General features: G+C 41.1%; 1 protein-coding gene across 1 annotated transcript in view; it reads right to left on the bottom strand.

Moving 5' to 3' along the window:
* The window catches only part of SLC38A1 (solute carrier family 38 member 1), a 177,445-nt gene extending 154,844 nt beyond the window's left edge, over positions 1–22,601 (bottom strand). Inside the window, exon 1 of the mRNA XM_053716738.1 lies at positions 22,485–22,601. The gene's annotated coding sequence lies outside the window, so the exon portion shown is untranslated. The remainder of the gene's footprint in view (positions 1–22,484) is intronic.
* Between the last annotated feature and the right edge of the window lie 601 nt (positions 22,602–23,202).

The raw sequence follows: 23,202 nt of genomic DNA on the forward strand, positions 1-23,202 counted from the left end.
ATATGTGAAACTGGACCTAAGCAGTACTAATAAGTAAATATATATATAAATTCCTCCAATGTAGATTAATTTAATATGCTTTTGAATGTGATTCTGGTGTGAGGTTAGCTGGTTAAAGAGATTTAGGGCTGGTTAAAGAGATTTAGGGCCACCAACAGGAGCAAAGCAAGGTAAAGACTGAGGAGGAAGCATGGAGGTGCAGCCAAATATAAGTTACTGACTGGAACAGCAGAACTACTATGGGAAGCTGTAAAATCTGAGACAGAGAGAAAAAAAAACCTCTAAAAATAAACCTTACCTTAATGTGTGAAGTATCAGCATGACATTATACATCAGCCACAGCAGCACATGTCACTTCTTTGCTAGGAACAAGTTCCCTCTCACCCTGCACTAGACAATGCTGTATGGGGAAGGGGCGTGTGTGCACTCACTTATTCTTCCCACTGACACCTTTCTATAAAGCACTGTTCCCCTAACAAACTTCAGTTAGTTGATCTTAGGGCCACAGCAGAAAGAGCAGGGCTAAGAGTACCAGCAGACTGGATGCTGTCTGTCCAAGGCTGCATGGATACAGTGTGAGATGAGTCACACAGCCTCAAGACTGAAGAGAGCAGTATGTGCAACTGCACAGATGCTCAAATCCTTACGTGCCTGCCACTCCAGCTTTCTGCTGCATGCACCTACAGTCAGCCCTACAACCAGAGCAGTTACCTGGTAACAGTGGTAACCCCAGCAGGACCTTTTCGGATGCAGTGGGATTGGCTGGATGCCGAGTTAGGGCTTAGCATTCAGTGCTACACAGTGCACATCTAAAACAGCACATGGCACTAGCTTGGCATGTCACATGACACCGGTACGGTCTGGCACAGTTTCTCACAAATAAATATAAGCAGAGAACTTTTGACTGTGACGGCATTTGGACTGGCTGTGTGTGTGTGTCCCATGTCACATGACATTAGCAGTCTGGCATTTTTTTTTAGGACTCTTGGGCCCCTCAACAAAGACTGGGGCCTGGGCAGCTGCCCCTTTTGCCCTGTGTTAAAGACGGCCCTGTGTGTGTGTGTGTGTCTAGAGCAATATAAAAAAAAACTATAAGAGCTCTGTACATCGTGACCAGTTGTATCTTTGTATGGTGAATTCTTGAAATTGTACAATTTGCAGAATTTTGTTATTAAAGCAAAATAATAATTAGAAGCCATAGGGAATATTTTACAAAACCTGCCTTCCTTGCTACCTAGATCTCCTAAACTAGTTTCTAATGTCATTTTTATTTTATTTTTTTCTTTCTTCCTTTTTCTTTAAAAAAAAAAAAAAAAAAAAAGGAAATATAGTGGGAAAAGACAGCAGAGTTTACCCTTCATAAGTAGAAGACCCAGGTGTCACTTTACTTATCACTTAAACTTTAAATACTTGTATTGAAATCTACATACATCTGTTAATCCAGGAGATTATGGACACATATAGGGCTAGATTACAAGTGTAACGGTAATGTAACATGCACCCGTAAACAGGCACATTTGCCCATTTACGGGTGCACGTTAAATAACCAACCATTACAATAGGCTGGTTTATGTAACCATGAGCTTGCGGTAGCAATAAACCAGAGGTCAGAGGCACATTTGCGTGCACTGGTATTATGAATGGAGTGCAAATATAGCAAAAGCGCAATTTTGTGCTCCACTTGTAATCTGGTTGTTGTTGTGTGTGTTTTGTTTTTAATCTGTAACTACCTAGTTCATTTAGTAAAATTAATCTTATTATTCCAACCTACAGTCCTTTTGCAGTTAGTTTTGCAAATATAGCTGACAATAGGTGCAACTTGTAACTCATTTATACAGTATATTATTGGATATCTTATTATTACTGTTTATTGATTCCATCTGTGCATTTATGGAGCTACATAATTGTTATTAAGTTTGTTCTGCTGAATTTAACTTGAATAATGGAAAAAAACAGGAAATATCATCATCCATATTACAGCTAAACGGGGGCTTGTGATATTTTTATTAGGGATGCTCGTTGAAGGGACATTTTACACTCATTTTTTTCTTTGCATAAATGTTTTGTACATGATCTATTTATATAGCCCATAAAGTTTTTTTTTGGTTTTTTTAAATGTATTGTTAAGCTTATTTTTAAATAACATTGCTCTGATTTTCAGACTCCTAACCCAGGGCGCGATCCGATATACGGCGCAGGTTTCGGCACAAGCGTGGACAAACTAGCGATATCCAGAAATAAGCGTAAGTACAAATTTCTGGAGTCGCCAGTGACTTACGGCACTTTAGAAACTGCCGCCGCATAAAAAAACTAAGTAAAGTATAAAATCTCCCTTTACTGTCTAACACGCCTCCCGACACGTATACCCCTCTATCCGCAATCCCCCTAATAACTCCTAATAATAAATATATTAACCCCTAAACCGCCGCTCCCGGACCCCGTCGCTAGCTACATTAAATGTCTTACCCCCTAATCTGACCCCCCTACACTGCCGCCAGCTACATTAAATGTCTTACCCCCTAATGTGATCCCCCTACACCGCCGCCAGCTACATTAAATGTCTTACCCCTTAATCTGACCCCCCTACACCGCCGCCAGCTACATTAAATGTCTTACCCCTAATGTGATCCCCCTACACCGCCGCCAGCTACATTAAATGTCTTACCCCCTAATGTGATCCCCCTACACTGCCGCCACCTATTTTAACTATATTAACCCCTAATGTGAGCCCCCTACCCCACCGCCACCAATATTATATGTACTACCGCCTAATCTGACCCCCTTACACTGCCGCCACCTATATTAAATTTATTAACCCCTAATGTGAGCCCCCTACAATGCCGCCACCTATATTAAAATTATTAACCCCTAATCTAATCCCCCTACACCGCCACCACCTATATTAAATATATTAACCACTAAACCTAAGTCTAACCCTCACACCCCCTAACTTAATTATTATTAAAATAAATCTAAATAATATTAATAATATTAACTAAATTATTCCTATTTAAATCTAAATACTTCCCTATAAAATAAACCCTAAGATAGCTACAATATAATTAATAATTACATTGTAGCTATTTTAGGGTTTATATTTATTTCACAGGTAACTTTGTATTTATTTTAACTAGGTACAATAGCTATTCAATAGTTAATAACTATTTAATAGCTACCTAGTTAAAATAATTACCAAATTACCTGTAAAATAAATCCTAACCTAAGTTACCATTACACCTAACACTACCCTATCAATAAATTAATTAAATAAACTACAATTATCTCAACTAAAATACAGTTAAATACACTAATCTATATTACAATAAAAAACAAACACTAAATTACAAAAAATAAAAAAAGATTGCAAGAATTTTAAGCTAATTACACCTAATCTAAACCCCCTAATAAGATAACATAGCCCCCAAAATAATAAAATTTCCCTACCCTAAACTAAATTAAAAAAGTAATCAGCTCTATTACCAGCCCTTATAAGGGCCTTTTGTGGGGCATTGCCACAAAGTAATCAGCTATTTTACCTGTAAAAAAAAAGAACAACCCCCCATTACAACCCACCACCCACACACCCCTACTCTAAAACCCACCTGATCCCCCCTTAAAAAAACCTAAGTCTAACCCCCAAGTGGTCCTTACCTGTCCTGAAGACCGGCGAAGAAGGTCCTGTTCCAGGTGGAGAAGTCTTCTTCCAGGCGGCGACCTCTTCTTCTTCCAGGAACCAGCCGGCGCGGAGCGGAGGAGTTGAAGACCGATGACCGCGGAACTTAAGACCGTCCTCTCTGGAACTGAAGACCGGCGATGCTGGAACTGAAGATCGGCGACGCTGGAACTGAAGACCGGAGCCATGGAGCGTGGAGGATCCTCTTCATACGATCTCCGCCGTACACTGAATAGGAATTCAAGGTATGTAATTAAAAATGGCGTCCCTTGAATTCCTATTGGCTGATTTGAGCCTTCAAATTCAAATCAGCCAATCGGATGAGAGCTACTTTAATTCTATTGGCTGATTTGAATAGCCAATAGAATAAGAGCTACTGTAATTCTATTGGCGATTGCAGTGGCTAGAGAAGATGGACAGTTTGCTTGAAGACGTGAGGTGAAAGGCAACGGAGAGGGTTGCGGTTTGGCTGAAGGACTACCTGGCCACAGCTAATCTTTCTGGAGCAGCAGAGGCGTCGGATGGAGGCGGGAGCCGGCACGGCAGGCCGCAGAGGCGGTCGAGGCCTCTGGATCGTTTGTCCCCTGACGGCGGTAGGGGCGAGAGGAGTGGTGACGGCGATAAGCCAGTACAGGTTGGCAGCGGGTCCATGCGCCGGTCAGAGAGAAGTTGTAGCGGAGTGGAGGCCCAGGAGCAGATGGTGGTGCGTATGGCGGCAGCCGATGGCACGAGGAGGGCGCCTATCCAGAGCAGAGTTGCGGCAGGTAAGAGAGGAGGTGGAGGAGGGCTGGGCCTCGATCAGCAACCGGAGGTTGCAGGGCGGGAGCATATGGAGCGGGCGCAGGGGACATTAGCTCTTCTGGAAAGGGCTACGGCAGGGGAGGGATTTCCCTGGGCTAACAGTGGAAGTCAGGAGCAGCTGGATGGGGCAGGAGGCAAGAGGGGTAAGAGGCAGGAAGAGGGTAGGAGCACAAGGATGAGGGCGATACAAGGGTTACATGCAAGGGCGGGCAGGGATGCGGTCTCCCAAGGAATGGATAATCAGGGAGGTAGGGTTGGGCAGCAAAGGGTAGGGATGGGGGGGAGGGGTCGTGGAAGAAAGAGGGGGTCAGGGAGAGGAGGAACTGTGGGGATAGGTCAGGGGCGACAGGAGGGGGGAGGGAATACACAGGGGAGGGTTAATGTGGCATGTCTGTCTTCCGCAAGTGAGGGTAGTGAGCCCGAGGAGCAGGTGGGCTGTGGGGCAGAGGCTTCTGCTGAATCCACAATGCGGGACCTGGATGGGGACGCACTGTGGATAGATTATTCATACAGTGACTTGTAGCTGGAGGATCCTGGGGAAGGACAGTCTTCAGGACCAGGGGTAACACGGCAGGAAGGGGACCTGGCTGCTTTGGAGCAATTGCTCCGATCTTTGGTAGCAGAGTGTACAGGAGCATGGGGGGGGCGGACAAGGAAGTTAGGCTAGTGTTAGGATCTAGGGAAGGGAGCATTAGAAGAGAAAGAGGGGGGGTAGGGAGGATAGGGTTTTCACTGTCTCCTCTCCACAGACACGGCCACAGGGGAGGGACCCCCTGGTGCGCCACAGCCCACGGAGGTCTGGAGCAGGATGGCACAGGAGAAATATTGTTCACCCAGGGAGAGGAATCAGACTGAGAAATGATCCCCTACATGGGGAGGCTTGAGAGGGCTGCGGAAAGAAGCAGCAGAAGGAGGAGGTCCAGATCACCAACACCAAGGAGGGGCGCTACCAGGCCCAGAGAGAAGGAGCCAAGGGGACAGATGGAGGTCAGGGTGGTGGAGAGTGCAGTGGGACCCAGAGCAGTGGGAGCAGCAACAGCACCCAGGATGGCAGGTGAGGGTGCTAACAATGCATTGAGTGTGGTTGGCAGGGAGCATGGTTTAGGTGTGGCTGAGAGTTCATTGGTGCGTGGTTTAAGTGAACTGTTGGCGCAATTTGAGAAACAGCTGGCAGGACAACAAAGGAATGTGGCAGCGGCGTGGGGAGTAGGGTCAGGAATGGGGATTCCTGCATCAAGTATGGGTACAGTGATGGAAAGTTCTGGCCAGGTGCAAGGGAGGGCCGCAGGGGTGCAGGCCAGTGGGACTAGCACAGGAAACGTTCTGAAGGTAGTGGAGAGTGCGATGAGGAGGCCCTGCTTGTGTTCGATTGGCCGCTGGGGATTCACCTTGCGCAGGAGATGAAGAAGAAGATATGGAAAAGTTGGACCAAGTGCTGGAGATAAAAGAAAACACAAAGGGTGACAAGTAGAAGAAGGAAGAAGACGAGAGGAAGAAATACTAATTGGTCAAAGGCTTTCTGTATTTTAGCAGCAGTGATGGGTGAAAAAATACCTGATCAGTGCTCTGCGTTGTTTTGTTATTATGACGAGATTGCGGGGGCCTATTGGATGTATGGGGGTCTGGCTTGGTGGCGGTAGGATGAACAGCGGCTGGCGGTGAGACCAGAAATGAGATGGGACGATAGGGACATGGGGATTTGGTTGGAGTTGATGACTCTATTGCGGGGGTCCTTTCGTGGTTCAAGTGTAACGGCGGGGGGCTCCGCGGGAGGAGCGAACATTGGGAACTCGAGCGGGGGAGCAGCTGTGGCCATTAGAAAGGGCCTCTGTTTCCAATTCAATGACGGGCAGTGTAAATTCGTGAGCGGATGCAAGTATAAGCACGCTTGCTAGGGATGTGAAGGGACTCATCCATGGGTCTGATGCTTCAAGAGAGGTGGTGGAAGTGCGAAACAGGGGAAGTTACTCCTAAGGGCCAGGACTCCGGTGAGGGTAGGAAAGATGGTGCCTTGGCTAAAACGGTTCACTAAGGTTAGAGGGAAGGCTGGGGATGTGGAGCTGTTACTTACAGGGTTTAACTCAGGGTTTTGGATTCCGTTCGTGGAAGGGGGGGAGGTAAAAATTTCAGGTAATTTAAAGTCGGCCAGAGAGTTTCCTGAGGTGGTTCAGGGGAAGCTAGACAAAGAAGTAGCATTGGGAAGGAAGGCGGGTCCGTTCACGCACCCTCCTTTCTGGAACTTGAGGGTGTCCCCATTGGGGGTTGTGCCCAAAAAAGTGGCGGGGCAATTCTGCATGATCCATCATTTGTCCTACCCGAAAGAAGAGTCTGTGAATGATGGCATTGACCCAGAGGTGGCGGCAGTGAGGTATGCTTCTTTTGACAAGGCGGTGGGCTTAGTAAAAGAAGTGGGAAAGGGGGCGCTGATGGGGAAGGTGGATGTGGAGGCTGCCTTTCGGCTGTTGCCGGTGCACCCGGTGTGTCATCATTTGCTCGGTTGTTTTTTCCGGGGAGCCTTTTACGTGGATCTTTGTCTTTTGATGGGATGTTCTATCTCGTGCGCATACTTTGAGAAGTTTAGCACCTTTGTGGAATGGGTTGTACGACAGGTTTTTGGTTTGTCGTCGTTATTTTGACAACTTCCTATTCGTAGGATTGGCGGGGAACTCGGATTGCGTCTAGTTAATGGAGCATTTCTTTGGGGTGGCTGATGAGTTCGGTATCTCCGTGGCTCATGAGAAGACCGAAGGCCCGGTGACTTCTTTGAGTTTTGTGGACATTGAAATTGATTCCAGCCGGATGGAGTGCCGTTTGCCGCCGGACAAGTTGGTGGACCTGAAAGGTTCCATCCCAGGGGCGATCGGGAAAAAGAAGCTTCAGCTTCGAGAGATTCAATCCTTGGTGGGCAAGCTTAATGGCTACGGTGGGGTGAAGGATCCTTGCCATTGGATCCGGTTGGGTGCTGATCTTAAGGAGGACCTTAAAGTTTGGTTGCTATTTTGGAGAATTTTAATGGTAGGACTTTTGTGCAGGAGAGGGTGGTTTCGAATGAGGAGTTGCATCTGTTTACGGATGCAGCGGGTCAGTGGGTTTTGATGCATTTTGTCAGGGGAGCTGGAGTGCGGGGTAGTGGCCCACAGTTTGGTTCTAGAAGGGGCTCACTAAGAATTTGGTATTCCTGGAGCTTTTTATTTTACTGGTGGCGTTGAAGGTCTAGCGCGTGAGATTGCAGGATAGTAGGGTGTGTTCACGATTAACAAGCTGACGTCTAGCTTGCTGCCGGTTGTGCGCTTGCTAAAGCTGTTTGTGTTGGATTGTATGTAAATTAATGTAATTTTCCGTGCTGTTCATGTGCCAGGCTGCAAAAATGTAATTGCTGATGCTCTCTCGCTTCCAGTGGGCTAGGTTTCGGGAAGCGGCACCGGAGGCAGAGGAGTAAGGAGTCAGCTGTCCACCAGAGCTGTTGGAGTCGAAGTTTTGGATTTGCTCAAGGTACTTGGGTTGCTTATGTAAGAGCATGGGGTCAGTGGCTTAAAGTTTTGAAGGAAAAAGGTGTAGAATCCTCTAGAGAAGGGTGGATTCAGGGTTTGCTGGCATGGATTGGGGTGTAAAAGGCATGTCAAAGTCGGTGGTGAGGAGGAACATGGCAGCATTGGGGTTTATTTTTAAGTTGTTGGGTTGGGAAGACATAACAACAATGTTTGTTATTCAGTTAGCAGTGAAAGGGATATGCAAAGGAAAAGTGGGTAGGGATAGGAGGCGGCTGCTGGTTTTCGAAATTCTGGTGAAGTTACTTGAGGCCTTGGTGGGGGTGTGCTCTTCAGAGTTTGAGATGCTTTTGTTCCGGGCCGCATTTGTGTTAGCGTTTTTTGGGGCTTTCCGTATATCCGAGTTGGTGGGGGCTAATAGGAGGGATGTTGGGGGCCTGCAGGCCAGTGACATTTTGATCAGAGATGAGGTGTTGTGGATATGGCTTAGAAGTTCTAAAACAGATCAGGGGGGGTTAGGGCAGTGGATCAGAATCAGGGAAACGAGGGGGACTTGTTTCCTGGTAGCCAATGTGTCTGCATTTTTGGAGGTTTGGCCTGTCGGTTTTCTTCCGTTGTTTGTTCACGGGGACGGATCTGCATTATCACGTTTCCAGTTTTTAGCCGTTTTCTGTCGGGTTTTGGCTAGGTTGGGTTATGCGGCAGAGGAATTTGGCACGCATTCCTTCTGGATCGGGGCTGCCACTGAAGTCTACAGCTTGGGGTTAAGTGAGAATGTGATTTGGAAAATTGGTGGTTGGAAGTCTGGATGTTTCCGTTTGTATGTTAGACCGGAGTTGAAGGCTAAGAATGTTTGTTTTGACAGGTCCAGTTCACTGTTGGATTGTAGCAGGTCATTCCTATATATATATATATATTGGGCCCGTAAAGGCAGCGGCAGTGAAGGATCAAGGAACACAGTTAAACTTTTTCGGAGGAGACAGTGTTGTTGCGGTGGTTTGGGGTCCGGGGTTTGAGGATTCTCAGAAAGGTGGTGGATTACCCTAGGTTGTTCCGGCCTCCAGCTATTTGGTGATCCATGCGGGAGGTAACAACTTGAATTTAAATCACAGAGGGATATTTGGTGGATAGGATTAGGAAGGATTTGGGCAGATTAAGGGAGTTGTTCCCTAATCGGATTATAGTTTGGTCTGACATTGAACCTCGTTCTGTGTGGAGGGCGGCTTGGGATTTCAAGAAGCTGGAGGCCTCTAGGAAAAAGATTAATAGAGCAGTTAGTAGTTTTGTAGCTAATATTGGGGGGTTTTGCATTCGTCATTTGAAGTTTGAGGGGGAGACAGGCCGTTGTTTTTTCCTAAGGGACGGGGTCCATTTGAACAAAGTGGGTTTGCATCTTTTTAATTTCAACATCAGAGAGGGGGTGTTAAAGGCCTTAGCTTGTGTGAGATCTGCTCGTCATTGATGTGCTGTGGCGGGGGTACTTGTTTTCTATGCTGTAAGTTAGGTAAATTGGTACCTCCCTAAAGAGGCGGGAGAGTTGTTTGGGGGGATGTACCTGGTGGTAAGCCGGTGGAAGGTACATCTCTGGTGGCAAGCACCTTATGTTTTTCCTCAGGTTAATATGTTTACAGGTTATTGGAATTCTATTGAATTTATAAGTTATATATTGATTAAATAATTTTAATAAATGGGGGCTGCAGCCTTTACACCCATTTCTCTTGTGTATTGTATTCTTTATTATGCGTATGTCTAATATGGAGTCATAAAATGTGTTTCATTTTTACTGTCTGTTACTATCCTGAATAAAAACAAATTTTTGTTTCGTGATTTTGGAGGCATTCTCTGTCTGCCAACAGAGCTTTGAGAGCTTTTGTTAAAAATGTTTCAATTGTAATCTACCTTTAAATAATATAGTTTATAACATTTTGCTAAGCATCTGTTCAAAACCCTATGGACTAGATTAGTGGAGTCCACACCACTTCTTTTTATGCACTCATATTACAAGTATGGGTGCATTAAATCACTCACATAATAAACTTTTGTGGGGCGCACAGTAACATTCATGTTAATTACTGCTCAAGAGCTAAGCTTATAGAGCACAAAAAATCCTCTTAACTAGTAGAGTTCTTCATTTAGTTCTGTACTACACTATTTCAATGAAACTTAAGTATAAAAACTCTTCACACATACATACAAACATACACATACATACATAAATACACATACACACATACATGCATAAATACACATACACACATACATGCAAATACATACACACACATACGCACACACACATACACATATACATACATACACACATAAATGCATAAATACACATACACACTTACATACAAACATGCACACATACACACACATACACATATACATACATACACACACATAAATGCATAAATACACATACACACTTACATACAAACATGCACATACATTCACATACATACACATAAACATACATAAATACACACACACAGACATACACACACATACATATATACATACATACATACATACATACGTACACATGCCTATAGGTTTAAGCTTCAGTTTAATTGTACATTACAGTCATCACCCTGTCATGGAATAACAAAGCTTTATTATTATTATTATATTATATACAAGTCAAATATCAAAGGAGCCTAAATCAAATGGTTCATAGAGAGAGGAACAAGAATTGTAATTCTATGAGCCATGACTTCCTGACCTGTGGGTTGTTCTATGTTACCAAGTTACTATTTTACAGCATTAATAGTATCACAGATACAGCAATATTTTAACCCGTTTATTGCAAATTATTTAACCACTTGATTGACCACAAGTCCCATGCACAGTTGTCAACCCCAATTTATAGCAGTTTGTTTTCTGGGTAAAATAACTTTTTATACATTCAACATAATTTCTAACAAAATAAATACATAAATAAATACAAAACATCTTTAATGGATACTAAAATAAAAGTCTGTTTTATTTTCTTGTAGTTAAAACTTACAGTACTGATACTTACAGGAAATGTCACAATGTAGTATAGACCATTGGAATATACTTAAAACCATTATAGTGTTATTGTTATGCAGTTATTCATTGTCCATTGCACCAATGCAGCAGTGATTTGCACTGAGCCATGCTTTTTATGGTGATATAGCAGGAAAGTTGAAGTGACACCACATGGTTGAGTTCTGAACAACGGAAAAAGGAAAGAGATGGCTTTAGGTCTACAGTATATCTTACCGCCCATACAGATTGCAAGGCCAGATAATTTAACCAGTGCCATTGACCATTTTCTTGATGCCACAGAACCTTGGTGTCTGATTTTTGTTGAAGCCTGTGCCTGAGATAATTTGCATAGGCAGTAAATGGCTACAGCATATCCATGCTCAGAAACAAATGAATATAGGACCATAGATTTGTATCCATGCATCTAGCATAATGTATACACTCTACACTCACAAAAAGAATTAAAGAATTTGTAGCCAGAGAAAAATAACCAAACAGGGATAAAATCTGCACTAGGTTATTAAACCTCAAGATAATAATAAGTTCTATTAAAATTTCCATTATAAGCCTATTTTCTAATGACTGTGGCTGAAATACAAGGTCTTTAATTTCAACCTAAAAGTTCTAAGTAGCTACTTGTTCCTGACGAAAGGGAGAATTTTCTGGTTTTGGACAGTCTTGAGGACTATATGTGGCTTATGTATGTACCCTATTAAAACATTGTTACAAACATTGCTGCTATACAATTCATGCTTATAAACCTACCTAGGTATGCTCTAATAGATATGAGAAATGTTTCAACAAGAGGTACCAAGAGAACAGAGTAAATTTGATAACAAAAGTAAAAAAAAAAGTAAACTCAACTCTGTCTGAATGATGATAGTATATTTTTGACTTTCTTTCATTTAAAAGGCATGATTAAGTAATCAAATGTGTAGGTGGCTGTCCTTTAAGTATTACAGGACAGTTTAGCCAAAATTGTTCCCAAATGTGTGTGTGTGTAATTTCACGTATTATTATTTTCATAATTGATCTTCAATAAAAATAAAAATACTGATACAAAAGAACAGAGTAAACAAAACAAATTAATACAGGACCAAGGCCCTTCATGTATCACTAAATATATATACAGTATATATATATATATATACACTGTATGTATATATATATATATATATACATACATACACAAACACACATATATATATACTGTATATATATATATATATATATATATATATACACATATACATATATATACATACACACACACACAGGTATACCCCGCTCATACAGTGGGTTAGGGACCGGAGCCCCGCTGTAAAGTGAAAACCACCTTAAAGTGAAACAAGGCAGTTTTAGCTTTCTTTTCACTTGCCAGTGTGTTTAAAGACTTGAAAACATGTTTGAACCAACATATATTAGGGGTACAATAGTGCTATGTTTAGTTTAAAGGGACAGTAAACCTTAAAAATAATGTTATATAATTCTGCACATAGTGCAGAATTATATAACATTATATTAGCCAAACATTATTAAAACATAATTTTCCGGGGGGGCGGAGCTAGCCGGTCATGAAGATGGACGCGGTGTGATGGAGCTCCCGCACCCAAACTGGCTAGGACGCAGTTCATGCCCTTATTAATCAGCTCGGGAGACAGCCAGCAGCAGTAGCTAAGCTACGGGACATTTACCTGCCACATAGCAAACCGGAAGGAGCGGTGATTCTTAGAAGCTCCGGCCGGTGCTATTACGTCTAGGCCTCTACTAAACAGATACGACTTGCGGCCTAGCAACGGAGGATAACCCTAGCCTCAGGGGCATCGCAAATCTGAAGGGCAGCCAGCAACCCCAAGATGAGGTGAAGTATAGGTGTAAAAGCGCTAAGCTGCATTCCTTTTTTGTTTCCTATATGTATAACGCACATTTTACCCGGTGCGCTGAGGAATAAACGGCTCCCACGTGGCCGTCCGGGAGCAGAGACAGTGAAGGGATCATATCTGTGTCTCGCCTGCTTCAAGGTACATGCCTCCCTACACCAATGATTTTAAAAAATGCATCCATGTGTGGACATAATGTTATAATCTAGCCCTGAACAGTTACTCATGTTACTACGCCTAGATACACGATAAGGAGAGTCACCAAAAGCACAGATCAAATGATCAGTTAAGCATAAACACACTGTATAAAGCTCCACTCTCCCCTTTCAATACTGCAAAACCCAGCAAGGGAGGAATACTTACATTTGGATTTAAGAGCACGTAGTGCAGCAACTAAGGAGCCTTAGTCACCTGCCATACCAATATGTCTCCAAAAAGACAACCTAAAAGAGGCAACAACACCAAACAAAAAGCACACAAAACTCCTTCTGTAAATAGCTTTTTTAAAACTCTTGAGGCTAAATCCTCAGCCATGGCGGCTGCAGAGGAACAAGATTTCGCAGAGGCATCTTCATCATCAGATTCTGACCATGAAGCCACAACAGATACTATCACAATCCCTAAAGCCTTATTTGAAGCACTTCCCTCAAAGAAAGATTTTCTTAGTTTGGTTGCCCAAGTTAAGGACTGCATTAAGGAAGAACTTAATGATTTAAAGAAAGAAATGTCTGATTTGGGTCACAGGGTAGAAGCTGTAGAAAACACTCAAGATACTCATTCTGCTACAATTACAGACTTGCACAATATTATTACTGAGCAAAACTCTGCAATTCAAGATCTGGAAGAAAAAATCGACGATATGGAAAATAGATCTAGGAGGCAGAATATAAGAATCAGAGGTATCCCAGAAAGCATCAACGCACCTGACTTAGATCAATACCTGCAAGATTTATTCAATTTTCTAAAAAAAACAGAGACACCGATCAAAATAGAAATTGATAGAGCACATAGAGCGCTTCGCCCCAAGCCGACAGATGCACAGCCTCCCAGAGACGTCATTGTCCGTATTTCAAGCTACCAAATGAAAGAAAGCATAATGAAACTTGCGAGGGAACAGCAACCGGTTAAGTTTGAGAACTCAGACCTACAGCTATATGCAGACCTCTCTCAGAGAACCCTCACTAAAAGAAGAGAGATGAAATCCTTGACCATGAGTCTGCAAAGGCATCACATCCCATACAGGTGGGGCTTTCCATTCCAACTCATAATCTTATGGAAAAGCAGACGATATCTCTGTCAATCACCAAAGGATATTCCCAGAGTATGCAAAGAACTGGACATTCAAATACCGGAGGAAGATGGCAATCTAAATGCTCACAACAGCAAAAACCACAGATTGGACATTAACCCCCTCCCACAAAGAAAAGAATGGTTGCAAGTCCAGAAGAAGAGGACTGGGAGAAACCAGCCGACCAACAATACCACAGTGCCAGAAAAAGGGTGATTAACACTGGATGGAAGATATACTAATTTCCCAACCTCCAAGGGGTTGCAGACTCCTCAGAACTGTTGTATTTATGGACAGAACTTGAGCTTGTTTGCAAGGATCCTGGGGCTTGTCTGACCCTAGGCACATGGACCCATCTTAACAGACACTAATGAGAGTCCACTTGATTACCATATCAGTCTTGTTATAGTAACCTAAACAGGGTGTTTCTTGAATGTGTTTACCTAGTTTAAACTTTCCTTTTTCTTTTTCTGTTTCCACTTAAGTTGCTAAAGAAGTTCTAGCCAGTTGGGATAATTTCTTATCCCCAATATACTGAGTGTTAGGATGTATACTCTCCTTTTGTTAGAGGAGACTGTTAAATGTTTTGTATGTTTTTGTTTTTGTTATTATTTGTTTTATTTGTCTCCATATAGCTACAGGACCGGATGCTTAGAATGTTTAATGAAGAACCAGGATAACTCAGGTAGAAGGTGGGAGGAAGGGCACAATACACATGACCAATAAAGATCAACATAACTCACAGGTACTGAACATCTTTACCCAAAATACCAAAGGGTTAAACTGCCCCAAAAAACGTAGGATGGCTCTTCTTGACTTGCACAGGAGGGGGGGGGCACATCATCATGCTTCAGGAAACACACTATAAGGGCAAAAATATCCCTAGCTTTTTATCACCGCACTACACTCAACATTTTCACAGCACTCACTCATCAAAAAAAATTAACGGTGTGTGTATCCTCATACACAAATCTATCCCATTTAAGAAAACCCATATAGACAAAGACAATGAAGGGAGATACCTGTGCCTTACGGGCTTGCTATATGGCAGGCCAGTAACCATGGTCAATTTCTATGCCCCAAATAGAAACCAACATAGTTTTATTAAGACAATTACCGATTCCATTTTGGGGAAACCCACAAGCCCTTTAATAATGGCAGGGGATTTGAATGTTCCTTTAGACCCCAGAGTAGATTGCACCAACCCAGACACCAGAGCAAAAACTCCCCACCTGGATTCAATTTGGCAGAATCTTAAGTTACTTGGTTTGCACGATACATGGCGATATCTCAATACACATAAAAAAGATTTTACCTTCTTCTCTAACCCCAAGAAATGTTACTCTAGACTGGACTATATTTTTGTTGACCACTTAGTACTCTCTCACTTAACAGAGGCTAGGATCTCACATTCCACTTGGTCGGATCACTCACTGGTCTCGAGCAGACTAGTGTGGCCATCCGCCCCGCTAAGAACCTACCAATGGAGGTTAGATGACTCTCTCCTCCAAGGACAAAAAAGGGTTAAAAATCTGACTAAACAAATTAAAGCTTATTTCTCAATAAACAACACCCCGGACGTAAATATTAAAACCCTTTGGGAAGCTCACAAATGTACCATCAGAGGGGAATTCCTCAAAATTAAAGCTCACTTAGTTAAACAGAGACGTGAGGAACACACAAAACTAGCAAGAGAAATAGCAGAATTAGATTTTAGACATAAATCTTCCCCGGGGGATGCCCAAATTCTTGAACTTCTTTCCTCTAAAAGGAATCAATTTAATAAGGCCTTACAGATTGTCACCCAACAACAGTTGCTATCTTTTAATCAGACATTTTATAGGGAGGGCAATAAGTCAGGCCGATGGCTGGCTAGAGCCCTAAAGAAAAAACAAAGGTCCACTTACATACACTCGATCAAAGACAAGACGGGAAAAAACACTGAGGACACATTAACTATAGCATCTGTTTTCAAAGCATTCTATCACAAATTATACAATCTGTTCCCTGACAGAGACGCAAAACTTCATTCCCAAAAATGTGATCAGTACTTAGACCAAATAGACTTACCACAGGTTAAACCAGACCAAAAAGAAGCACTAGACAAGCCTATTTCTTCTGCAGAGGTACTATCCGCCATTAAACTTTTAAAACCCAATAAAGCCCCGGGCCCAGATGGCTTTTCAGGCCTTTATTATAAAACATTTGCGAAGCAATTAGCCCCACATTTAACTAATCTTTTCAACTCCATTTCAGATTCGTCTCCCTTCCCAGATTCCATGCTCAAAGCCCATATTACGGTACTGGAAAAACCAGGCAAGATACCAGACACACCGGCCAATTTCCGACCAATTTCCCTACTGAACGTAGATTTAAAAATTTATGCAAAAATTTTAGCCTCCCGGGTAAACAGTTTACTACCCCATCTTATCCACCAAGATCAAGCGGGCTTTGTACCGAACAGGGAGGCGAAGGACAATACTGTCAAAGTCCTCAATTTAATTAATCATATTTCTAAAACAAACTCCCCTGCTATCTTTCTCTCTACCGACGCCGAAAAGGCATTTGACAGACTGGACTGGACTTACCTAGACAGGACACTAAGACGGTTTGATTTCCCAACTCATTTTATACAGAAAATCATGGCCCTATATTCCAACCCATCTGCTCAAGTCAGGGTGAATGGGTCCCTTTCAGATATGTTTGAAATCAGAAATGGGTCCAGACAGGGCTGTCCCTTATCCCCTCTTCTATTTATTCTATCTTTAGAACCCCTTGCTGCCAAATTAAGGGCAAACCCCAATATAAAAGGAATCAACTTAGGAGACAGTTCTCATAAATTAGCGATTTTTGCGGATGACTTACTGCTAACTCTATCAGACCCACTAAATTCTATATCACATGTCATGAACGAGTTCACATGTTATGGAGAAGTCTCAAACTTTTTGGTAAATATGGCAAAATCAGAGTTCCTCCCGGTTAATCTCACCCCACAATCCCTGGAATCCATTAGATCTCAATGCCCCTTGAAAGCCCAACCAATTTGTTTAAAGTATTTAGGTATATACCTCTCATCTGACCCACAGCTTACACGTAAACTCAATTATGGAGCCTTGATTAATGAATTTCAATCTCTGACTTCTTCCTGGCTCCTTAAGAATATTTCCTGGTTGGGCCGAATACAGGCGTCTAAAATGGTGTTACTACCCAAAGCTCTATATCTACTCCAGACAGCCCCCATACAGAATACATCCAAAGACATTGATATACTACAAAAGGTCATAAATGACTACGTGTGGGGCCGTAGACCACCCCGCATCAACAAAGGGACAATGTACAGAGTGCCAGATAGGGGAGGATTGGGAGTACCTCACCTCCACTCGTATAAATTGGCAGTATCACTACAAAGGATTGTAGAGTGGTGTAACCACTCCGCAACTTCCCCAAAGGGATGGGTTCAAATAGAAAATTCTGCAGCAGGGGTGACACATTTGGGCACGAGTTGCTGGAACCTCCCAGCAGTAAAACGAGTAACTATCTCCCATCTTTCAATGACCAATGAGACCTGGAAAGACTGGCAACTCATATTAAAATCATTTAAAAGAATCTCCACACAATACTCCCCACTCACAACATTATTATCAAACCAGGAATTCCCCCCAGGATTGGATGAGCCTGCACATGTCAAACCTGACTTCCTTTCGCAGATCCCCATACATACAATTATGGATAAAGGCAAATTAAAATCAAAACAACAGCTCAATGACATGGATATTCCTTTTTTGTCCTCGTGGTTTAGGTACCATCAAATTAGACACTTCATTTACTCCCATAGATGCAAATCAGACCTAACAAGGATCCCAACTCAATTTGAACAAGCTTGCATACATGGTAGGAAATCCCAAAGATCTATTTCAACAATGTACAAATTAGTCCTAGACAACAGATTTCCGGATCTCCCAACCTACACTAAGAGCTGGGACAGGGAATTAATAGAAACTACACCTCCTAAGGAATGGAGCAATAGGTTTAAAAATTTGTCAAAATCAGCCCACTCCGCTAAGGCTAAAGAAACGAACATTAAAATATTTATGCGTTGGTATTTAACACCAGCAAAACTTAAATATATATTCAAAAAATGCTCTAATACTTGTTGGAGATGTGGGGGCCAAATCGGTAACATGAGGCACATTTGGTGGGATTGCATCCCAATCAATGTTTTTTGGAGGAATATTTTCGAGGAAATAAACTCGATACTGCACACACAATTAGCGCCTAGTCTAGAACTAATTCTTCTATCTCAAACCCCTCAAATCCCATGCAAGATTAGAAGGCAATTATTTTTAATAATGATAAATGTAGCAAAGCAAAATATACCTAGACATTGGAAATCATCCACCATTCCCAGTATAGAGGATTGGAAGAGTCAGGTGGATTCTGACCTTCTCCTCGAGAGATTTTATTTCCTTAGGGAGGGAAAACTAGATCTATACGAAGACATATTGTTCATCTGGGACTCATACAAATATAGAAGCAGGAAGTGAACACTAATAGATACACGGTATTAAGTTCAGAACACTGGCAAACCCCATCCAGTCTGGTTTTCATATCTCAGGGGCATATTCTGGAAGCTGTTAGGTCCTTTTATATGGTTCGTAGTAAAACATTTGTGATTCGCCCACACTCATAAGATAATTTTTGGAGACTTTTTGTTTTCCTGTATGTCTTGTCTGTCTGTATTGTATTTTATTTTTGTTGCATGACTGCTCCCTTACTTTGCTATGTAAAACCTCATTGGAAGTATAGCTGAGGCAAATACAACCCCAACATTGGACTTGTGCACATGCGACCTATGTATAGAAGGCATTCCTGGTTCGGGTGAGACTTGCTCAACTTAAGGATATATCTAATATGTGTTATTCAATTTTGCCAGGACCATCAATGTAATAATCATATCTTAAAATGCCTCTCCTCCTCTGGGAAGGGTAATAGCAATATGAGACAATTGAAATGTAATGCAGGGATGCAAAATATGTAATCTTTTGTTTGTTTTGGTTTTTTGTTTATGTTGAAAACTGAAAATAAAATATTTAAAAAAAAAAATAAAACATAATTTTCCCTATTAATTTTTTTTAAAAAGCGCCGTTTCACAGACCCACTCTCTGCTGAGCGGGTCTGTTATATTTACTCAGCGCATCGGGCCAGCTGTATAGTCACAGCCTGGTCCGACCGCGCCATAAGACTAAGTGCAGCTCGCTCCTGTGACAGGAGCGAGCTGCATTTAGTCTTATGGCGCGGTCGGGCCAGGCTGTGACTATACAGCTGGCCCGATGCGCTGAGTAAATATAACAGACCCGCTCAGCAGAGAGCAGAGAGCGGGTCTGTGAAACAGCGCTTTTTTAATAAAATTAATAGGGGAAATTATGCTTTAATAATGTTTGGCTAATATAATGTTATATAATTCTGCACTATGTGCAGAATTATATAACATTATTTTTAAAGTTTACTGACACTTTAACACTAGCACAGCACAATATTCTATTAGTATTCAATAAATACTTTACCTGTAAAATAGTGACAATTACTGTAGTACAATTTGCCAAACTATAGCAGTGAGACACAGATTGCACTGTAATGCTGTAAACAGAGTGAAATGTTCATAACAAAATGGTGCCAGTCACTTTTCTCACAATCTCACGATGATTACAGCACTGTTTCAAAATCCTTGGAGGTTGAACTTCAGCTCCACAAAGCGCTGTATTAGCGAAGCGCTGTATTAGCGAAGCGCTGTAAAGTGAAACGTTGTATACCTGGTATATATTTATACACAGGGGCGATAAAATATCACTATAGTTTATAGTTTACAATTTTGAGCCCAAAGGGGAAAAAGTCACTAGTCCATTAAATGTTAAGATAGGAAAAGTCCCATTTTTAACTTGTCTGCTGCTATTTCTTACTCATCCAGATTATATATTTATATTTATTTATATATATAGGCATTCTATGTAGCTTCACAGACACCAGGGTGCTAAACTTCACATACAAAACCATTATCCAAGAATGGCATGTCTATACTGGCAGAACATTTTACATTTGAAGGAATAAACATTATGTTTTCTGTAAAAATATCCAGTGAGTGCTTTCTTGGAGACTTTCTGTAAATTTAAGTTTAAACAGCTTTTACTAAACCTTTTTTCACACACACACACACACACACACACACACACAAGCGCCAGTATATGCACAGCAGATCTAATATATGTATTTTTTTTTTTGCTTGCAGTTCTGAATTTCAGCGCGACTTCAACTAACCCAGATATATCTCACTGAGTTTTAAAGGGACTTAAAACCGATAACACATTATTTCATTATTCAGATAGAACATACAATTCTAAATAACTTTCCAATTGTACTTGTATTATCTAAATTGTTTTGTTTTCTTGGTATCCTTTGTTGAAAAGAAAAACTAGGTAGATTCAAGGGCAGTAATGCTGATTGGTAGCTGCTCCTAAATGCCTCTTGTTATTAGCTCACAAATGTGATCAGCTAGCTCCCAGTAGTGAATTCCTGCTCCTTCAACAAAGGATACAAAGAGAATAATAAAATACATTTAGAAAGTTGTTTCAAATGGTATGCTTTATTGGAAACATGAAAATGTGTTTTTGTCCCTTTAAAACAAATATACACATACATGCCTACTCCTGATGGGTTCATCAGCTGTATTTTCATCTGGACAAGAGCACAACTTTGCAGGGGTTAAATAAATTGTTTTAAAAAAAGGAATTTATAAAAGAGAATATAAAAAAGGAATATAGCATTTTATTTTTAAACGAAAATTTCCATTTAAGTTTCATATACATACCCATATAACAGCTGCAAAACTGCAACAAAAATTGGGTACATTTTTCATAGAAGAATATTTGTACAGATACCAATGTATCTATCTATCTATCTATCTATCTATCTATCTATCTATCTATCACATATCTATCTGTGTGTCTGTGTGTGGGCAGTTATACAATCAGTGTGTGAGCAGTTATTGTTTGTAATGTGGAAGTATAATTTACTTCTCCATTTATAATGAAAGGTAGAACTGAAATGATTTTATTCCCTGGTGTTCTGTGAAAATAGACGATTTATTTATACTACTAAAACCAGCCCTGTCCTATTCGTAGCACACACGTCATTTTAAACACAACGTTGTTGTTCTTCCTGCAACGTCATTTACAGACAACCAATGACTAACTGGAAATCCCAATATCATAACAATACCTCCATTATTATTGAGCTGTACAAATAAAACCAGACATGACCTAGGTAAAACAGTTGCACAAATGTATGTATGAGCAAATACTATTAGGGGTGGGTTATCATACTAATAAATCTAACTGCAAAGGTATTGTGCAATTGTAAACTGATTTTGTTTTACAGCAATTTATGTAATCTGGCAGTATATGAATCATTATTGTTCAGATATCCTTTTGCTACCCAGTTCCCTTTCCATCCACTGATATTATACTCTTCATAGGAAGACAAAATAGGCTGCTTATAAATTATTATTGCAAATTAAAAGCAAGGTCACTAACACCTTATAAGGTCAACATAACCCTGTCAAACTAAAGCTGCCATAGAAAGCTGCAACAGCATCCAATGGGTTAATAAACACCCTGTACAACATAGCTGTTCTAATGCTTTTCCTATCTAACCATACATTGTAGCACACACTAAGCAGCTTCTAAAATTATACATCTCCCACCATACAGAGAACTCACTGTATCCTTGCAAGTATAATAATCTTCCACTTGAAATAGAACAAATTATTTCAATAACATAAATATTGGAATGACCTGGCACGTGACAATAAACACACAAATCAGGAAACCAATGAAAAGATGAAAATCTGTGACGTACGATTTATTTATTTTTTCCTGCTTATTAGGTAAAGGTCACTGTCAGTCGTGGTCTCTATATTAGGTGAGTACCAAACACAGTGTCTCCATCTCTGTTACATGTGTACATAATAAAGATAAAACGTGCTACTGTTTACACACATGCTCTTGAGCCCATCCTGTGCATGGCCAGACATACAGAACTCAAGGGCAGAATGGGATTAGTGCACTGCCCTATAGGGGATACACTGTTTCAATGCCATTTAAAAAACAACGAATAGCAAATTATATTCTCTAAATGACTGAGTTAATAAAAGCAATGATGGCACATAATCATATAACAGAAAATAACTATATTCTGCCATTAACAGAAAATATAATGCATGGAGTCTATAATTAATGCAAGAATTACCTATACACTGGCCACATGCTTATTCAATTAAAAAAAATTACCTGGATGGTGAATAAATGGATTTGTCAAACAATGATGATTTATCAAATCAAATAAATCCAATTGGATCAGAATCCTGTGTCAGAGTAACGTCTGGATAAGGTAAAAAGCCCTCAGTTCATGGATGTAGCAGCTTAACAACGAGGCATACAAAGGAGCTCACATTGCATCAGAATTGCACATGTGCAGAACGGTCCTTACACCCACCCACACATCATCAGTGCTACTCTGTGCTGTGGCTGTACTGCACTAGTTGTGTGCAAAGAAATAATGAGCTATTTCTAAAGTCTAGGGACAAAAATAATAATCAGAAGTTGCTAGTGACAATGTGACATGAATGATATAATTGATAAAAGTAATATTGTAAATATACAGACAATGGTCAGACTTCATGGATTTTTAGAATGTGATTTTGCTATTGGTTGGATTAATTAACAATTCAATAAATCAGTAAAATGATAGAAAGGGCAGTGCTATCATAAGGAACGGATTCACTAAATTGATCTCTAACTCAGCTCTCTATTCTCAGGAGACAAGTTCAAACGTCATTGATGTTGCTGACCACGTGTTAAGTTTAAGTGACACTAAGTAAAAACCTATTGAATTGTGTGTCAATGTAATATTAAATGTTTAAAGGGCCATCATGAAAGTAACTTATTTGATTACAAAATGTATACATGTCCCACTGATATTAAAAGTGAGTTTACTTGTTAAGATATT

This window comes from Bombina bombina, chromosome 6 (genome assembly GCF_027579735.1).
Source record: "Bombina bombina isolate aBomBom1 chromosome 6, aBomBom1.pri, whole genome shotgun sequence".
NCBI lineage: Eukaryota > Metazoa > Chordata > Amphibia > Anura > Bombinatoridae > Bombina > Bombina bombina.